Here is a 6,878-nt window from a genome sequence, read left to right on the forward strand (position 1 = left end):
CGCTAAGTTGGATCACACTGGGGTCAGTCATGGACTCGGTTGCTCAGCCAGTTCTTTCTGCCAAGCTAATTTCAGTTCTGCGCCATGTTGATGTTGGTAGCGTCTAATACCAGTATCATTCGTGTTCTTATTTCCAGGCTTCAATGATATGCTCTGCCCGGTGGCCTCCTGGATCAGCCTCGACTCATGAAGAACACCCAAGGTACTATGTAAACCATACTTTGCTAGCTTAACTGAGTATTTGTACTAGCATCAGTCAGTCATAATCAATTTATCATTGAAAAATATGAAAGATAAACATGACATCCAGTGTCTGTTCTTTTATCAATGTGCATGTATGTGTGCTCTCTTGAAGTCATTGAATAGTAGATAATTTTCTAGCATGCATGGCACTCAGGTATATTTGATCTCACATGTCAGTAGTATTCTTTGTTATTCATTTTGGATTCCACACGTGATTGGAATCTTACATTCGGCACTGTTGCTTGTCTCCCAATAGGACTTAACAGAGGTTTATGACTAAATGAACCTTTAGTTGATCAATAAGTGCATGAATCCAACCTTATGAACCTTTTTTGACCGAATGATTTCCCAGGTAATGGTATATCAAGTGCCTGAAATTTTTGATGGCAATGTAGTTTATTTAGTATAGTAAAAGTGATCTTGTACCCTGATAATTGAAGAATTTTTTGATGTCCTCTCTAGGAGCTTGTCAACAGAAATGATGACCTGTATAGCTTGTTGTTGAGGATGATGTTGGAGGAATCGGAGTGGTCACTGAAGATCGTGGACTCGCATCCGCCATTGCTGGAAGTTTGAACTTCGAGAGGGCAGAGCGATCCCATATGAGAAGACCACCGATGTGATCATAGGTAAGCTGTTGGTTCCTCTACTATGCTCCATCTCATTCTCTGCATGCCCACTTGAAATGAATAAAGGTCATATACATTTCTTTTGTATAGTACTTGAAAGATATGTAAATAGGTGGGCTCTTTTTGATGAATAAGTAACGAAACAATAAAAATTATCAACTTTTTTTGTTTTATGCCGGTCATCGAGCGTCGGCTAGTGTTGTGCCGGTCATCGAGTCGATTATTTAATGTTCGGATCTGTGGTAGTGGTCTTCTGGCCACCACAAGTATGTGTTTTTTATGATCTTTCTTTTTTCTGAAATTGGTCTCTTGTAGTTCGGTGCTAATTAGCATCATGTTTGGTATTTGATTTTTTTATCCCTTTTGATTCTAGTCATAGATATGCTATATGTTTTTCTAAGAGTCTGTACAGTAAAGTTTATAAAATGGAGCCAACCTGCTGGGGCATCTTTCTGACATATTAACTTCTATTTTGAATTAACTTACGTGAAATTGTACTTAAAGATCAAGGATAGGGAATTAAAATACTTCAGCCAAATTTGATTGGAAACAACATGGTGCTATTGGCTATTAGTCTACTAGTTGGGTCCGACATTTACTAAAACAAAACCTCGTTTGCTTCTTTTTTTTATTTGCTGAAAAGCTCTGAGCATCTATATATTATGGATATCTTAATGTTTTGTAAAAAACATCTTTATAGTTTTCCTATTTTGAGTACTAATGATTTTGGTTTTCGCTCACATTTGTAGCATTTTCTCTGGGCGTACCTTCTGGCACGACACCGCCATCCGACACAAGTTTGGCCGGCGAAGCAGCTCTGCTTGCTCCTGCACTTACTTTGACGCCTCCGGTGGCTGTTGGTCCTCTTCTCTGCTCTCTCTCAAGCTCTATGACACTTGATACTTGTTGAGGTAGTGGAAACTTACTTGTACAAGTGGGTCATTGCTATTGGATATTTTTTGCTAGTTTTTTGGATCCCAAATCTTGGTACTGGCCTGATGGTGTTTGTTTTTGTGTATTGAAAGAAAAACATGATTTTTCTTGGTGCTCGGGCAGATTTCACCTTCTAATCAATATTTGTGCCATCTAATCCATGCTTACTTGAATTTTATTTTGCTCCCATCTCCCTTAATATTGTGGATTAATTTCGTTTTAAGGCTATCCAAATGGTTGACAAACCATCTCTTTAGTTTTCCTACCATCAGTAAATATTATTTTGGTTTCCGCTCAAATTTGTAGCATTCTTGCTGGACGCACCTTCCGGGACCATGGTGTCATCCCACACTAGTTTGGCCGGCGAAGCAGCTCTGCCTGCTCTGTCGCTCACTCCAACGCCTCCCGCGCTGCCCCTCCGGTGGCCGCTTCCTCTTTGGTCCTGGCATAGGTAAACCTAGTTCCTCTCCTTCACTCTCTCTCACGCCCTCTGTCCCCATGCATGGCCATCGAGCCGTGGTAGATGAAATGAATAATGGTCATTTGCATTTCTTTATTTTGGTGCCTGAGAGTCAGAAGTCCCAATTTCATCTTGTTGGTCTAGATAGAGATTCTGGTTGCTCTGTTTCATTCTAGCTGAATGCTCCTGCAAGTTGCTCTCCTGGTTCAAGTTGATGTTGCTCTGCACTTGTGTAGGAGAAAAACATACATACCCACCCTTGTGCACATGTTCAGAAATTTCTTAATGTTGATATACCTGTTCTGTTGCAATGCACACAAGACCAAAGGGAATCAAAAGTCTAGGATCTAGTTCTGTTTATTTTTATTTTTTTATTTTTTGAGGGGATCTAGTTCTGTTTATATCTGTTGCAATGCACATGTATTACCCTTGGCGATACTAACAATTCATTTTGAAACTGAGATTTGTCAACACATGTGTATGTATTATCCTTACAGATTTTCAAGCGAATAAATTTATCATGGCTATCTAAGTGTTTGCATTCTGTTCTCAACCACAATTTGATTGGAGATAGAAGAAAGCGTGTATGCAGATACTTCTTAGTGCCTAAAAGACATAAGGAGCCATGCATAGAATCATTTTTAAGTCAGCGGTTCATGCCTACAAGCTTTTGTTTTCTTGCCACAAATGCATATAGCACCCTGAGGCACTTATTATGCTCAGAGACAAACAATAAGATCTCTAGTTTATTGGTTACTGTAGATTATTAGGTAATCGTTATATTTGTGCTCTCGATGCAACTAGTGTTAACAACGATGATTTTGATGGTTGTAGAAAATAAACTCTGTCTTCTATTAAGTCAAACTATGCAATAAACTCTCCTTGTGGTCATATGTACCGTTATGGTTTAGTTGATGTTACCGATTGTGCGAGTGGTGCATAGTGTTTATCTACCCTGAACCTATCTCACTTATATATTTTGTCTTTGTTTTGTGTTGTGTTCATGAGAGACCTGACTCGGCAGTTTTTTTTTGTGTTGTGTTGTTTAGATAGCAGGAGGGATGTACGACTGTTAGGCCCGAAGAGCACGGTGACATTGCTCATCGTTGACAGTGAGTGGCTCAGCCCTCGTCATGCAAATAGCCAACACCATCATCATCAGCGAGTAGCTGCTGTAGTACCTGCACCTGGTGAGGTTGGTGGTGCGCTACTACATGCCTCTACAACAAGACACGGTGGCATGCTAAATGGAGCTTTGAGCAGCAGCACATCGTGGGGAGAGGACGGATGTGGTGGTCTGGGAGCCTCGGGCTCCACTACATCTGCCGCTAGAAGCAGCAACAGAACGCGTTGTTCGACTGTGCCAGCCTTGGCGGTGATCTCGACGATTGCATGGAGTGGAAGACTTTGCAGTGTAGCAAGGTTGCTCAGGTCAGGTTTTTCTTCTACTTGATTTATTTGTTTTGTTCCATACTAGTGTACAAGTAACTAATGTGAGAAAACAAACAAAAGGTAGTTACTTGTGTTTTGTTTTTGGGCTCCTCTGTATTTCATTTTTGTGTATGGGATCAGTCGGCTGAGATGAGATTCTCTATCTATTCATAGTAGCGAATATCTCCCATCTTAAAAGTATTGACTGATGAAACTGGGAACAAGTTGCCTAGCTTGAAGTAGAAAATTCGTTGTAGCGAGTATCTACCATCTTAAAAGGTGATGATGATGTTTACAAATGATCTGTTAAAAGAGTGTCTTATGTTTAAATACCCTTCTATAGAGGCAGGTTCCAATCGCTTTCCTCGCTGCATTCTAGGCTAGCCTACTGATGCAATTTCATCTACTGAGTTTAGTATTGATGTTGGTTGCATTGGATGGTGGTTATCTCTTTTGTGAAGTATTGCAAAAAATTGTGATCTGAGGCACTAGCATGCCGGCCTTTTTAATAAGGCATGTGTCGTGCAGGTGCTGTGCCATTTTTGTTTCTTAGATGATGAGGGATGCTCCATTGTTGAATGGGTTCTAGAGCACAACTTTTGTTTTAAAATAAATTCTGGTTTGGTCTATATTATGATTGCTTAAACTTTTGTGGAGTAACAGGTATTATAATACCAACTGTATGGGTGGTGCATAGTGTTTATCTAGCCTGAACCTTTATTGCTTATGTATTTTGTCTCTTTTGTGTTGTGTTCGTTAGAGAGAGGTCTGACATGGTGGTTTCTTTGAATATGATAGGAGCTGCTGAAGGGAAACAACCCTGGATGTCACAGGCTGAAGGAGGAGGTCTTACACATCTTCTTGGTTCAGGTGAATCCTTGCTCTCGTCTCTCTCACTGTCGTGCCGGCCATTGAGACCTTGATTTAGTGTTGGGATCTGTGGTCGTGGTCTTCCAGCCACCAAAATCATTTGACCATGATGATCTTTCATATCAATCAAGTTGTTCTCTTGTAATGCAGTGTGCGTTAGGCCTTTTTCTGCTCCATGCTACTGTTGCTAAAGGGTTAGGCTCAATATGGCGTGTTTGTCAGTGCCAAAGCAACTAGTAAAGTAGAGAATAATTTTCATGGGGTTCATTTATGATCTTCTCTTTGTAGGATCATATTAAGAGCTCCTATAATCTTTCCTGAACCTCCTTGATACGTTGCTTTTTGAAAGTGCTAGTGTGCTCCTAATAATTTTGTTTTCCATACAAAGCCATGCCACTAGTTTGTGAAATATTATGCCCCAGCGGCACTGCCAATACTTGGGGTGCTTATGCCAATATGTCCTTATTTTTCACTAAGTTATGTATAATGGATCGGTATCTTGGTTTCCTCTCCTTGGTTTTGAGAAGAGCATGTTGTTCTTGTCACCATTGTCTCGTGGTAGTATCAGCCAACACTTATGTGTGAGATTGTCTAGTGTCTTTTTGGGATCACCCACTATAAAACATTGAGTTTTGTGAAGGTACTCTGGTTTCTTAATCCATGCATTGCATTTTGATGTGCAGGACTTGAGAAATAAGGTGAAGAAAAAGGAAAAAGACCTGCTAATCTTTCCCTTCACCGTTGGATGTCGGTCGAATGGTTGATGGCAGGGGGAACTCACTCGACGTATCGAAGCTACTGTATGGACTAAGAGATGTTTAGAGATAGGCATTTTGTTGTTAATTTTTCCTTGTCTGTAGGGTGTGGGCCGAATGGTCTTGTTCCTGGGAGTTTGTAAAATTTGGATTGAATGGCGATATTGGTATAGTCTCAGTGAGTGCTACATATGTACCACCATTGTAAAATTTGATTTGAATTGTATCGTGCAGCAAGGAGTTAGTGGTTAGTAAACAGATTGGATTTATTGGCTGTCATTTTGGCTCATGTGTCCTTGTACCTTTCTAGCATGTTGTGATGCCAAAAAATGATGATGATTTTTTATGTCAATGAAATCTGATGGCTAATGAATGAGTGATTTTGATACGACTGATGCATGGAAATCATGATAACTATTGGTGATTCTTGAAAAACAACCAGGTGCTTTCAAATTTACCACTAGAAAAGAAACTGGGGGCATCTACATATGTTTACCTTCACCTTGTGTTTGTGTGTATGTGATTGTGAGCACAGACATAATTATTTACCATCAGCCAGCAGCCTATCTGGTTGTTGTCCTGCTTGACATGGTACTGCGGGTCTGTTGTCGCCGTCGTCGTGCACACCAGCTCGGGCTTTTGATCTACTGCTCGAACTCCTTTGAGAAGAAAGCTCAGGATAATCTGTGTCATCTTAATTATTATGTGATCTAGCTAGCTAGGTTGTTCTGATCATCTGGATTCCTGAATTGGAAGACAACATTGAATCGATGTACGTAGTACCTATCTGTTGTATACAAGTGGTCGTTGCTATCTTCTCTAATATATATGTATACAAATCTTTTAACGTAGCATCTATTTGTTATGACTAATCCATGTGTTTTTTTCCGAGTAACTTGATAGGAAGCGGATGCAATGTAGGTTTGTTTGGGGAGAGAAGGGACATGATTAATCAGGGATTGACAGAGAGATCTGATGTGATTCATCACAACTTAACAGAGAGGGATCTGACGGGACTAACACAGGATTCAGAACATACCTGACGTAAATAGGAAATAATAAATCATCCCACGTACGTATTGTAATATACTATATGGAAACTAAACTACCTAGCGTGATTTGAGGGAGGCCCGTACTTAGTAGCCTCTTATCAGCAAGTTTAACAAACCATCCTAGTAGACCTCCTCGAAATCCTCTCGCTCCCAAAAACCTATGCAACCTTCCGTCTTTAATTGCTATCGCTTCACCTCCTCCTCCATTACTTCCTCTCCCTCCAGTTCTCGTCGATCGTTGGCTCCCTCGCCTCTCACGCGGATCAACCCCCTCTTCCATTACTTCCTGCATCCCTTTCTTGTCGATCCATTGGCTCCGGCGCGCCTCACACGGATCAACCCCCTCTTCCATTACTTCCTGCATCCCTTTCTTGTCGATCCATTGGCTCCGGCGCGCCTCACACGGATCAGCCTCCAATCCAACGTCTCTCCGCGCTGCTCGCTCTCTCATCGCTGTCGTACATGATCTCCTCTCCTCTATAAATGGCCGCCCATGTGCTCTTTC

At 41.0% G+C, this 6,878-nt stretch overlaps 2 long non-coding RNA genes across 2 annotated transcripts; both read left to right on the forward strand.

Moving 5' to 3' along the window:
* The first annotated feature begins 745 nt into the window (after window positions 1-745).
* Window positions 746-3,382, forward strand: LOC119322596. Its single transcript, XR_005155715.1, has 4 exons — window positions 746-872; window positions 1,622-1,783; window positions 2,112-2,256; window positions 3,315-3,382. It is a non-coding gene; the product is annotated as an uncharacterized LOC119322596 (long non-coding RNA).
* Window positions 3,383-3,432: 50 nt separating this feature from the next.
* LOC119321956 lies at window positions 3,433-5,647 on the forward strand. The gene is made up of 3 exons (XR_005155302.1): window positions 3,433-3,696; window positions 4,495-4,566; window positions 5,250-5,647. It is a non-coding gene; the product is annotated as an uncharacterized LOC119321956 (long non-coding RNA).
* Window positions 5,648-6,878: the final 1,231 nt, after the last annotated feature.

The sequence above is a fragment of the Triticum dicoccoides genome, chromosome 6B (assembly GCF_002162155.2).
Source record: "Triticum dicoccoides isolate Atlit2015 ecotype Zavitan chromosome 6B, WEW_v2.0, whole genome shotgun sequence".
Classification (NCBI taxonomy): Eukaryota; Viridiplantae; Streptophyta; class Magnoliopsida; order Poales; family Poaceae; genus Triticum; species Triticum dicoccoides.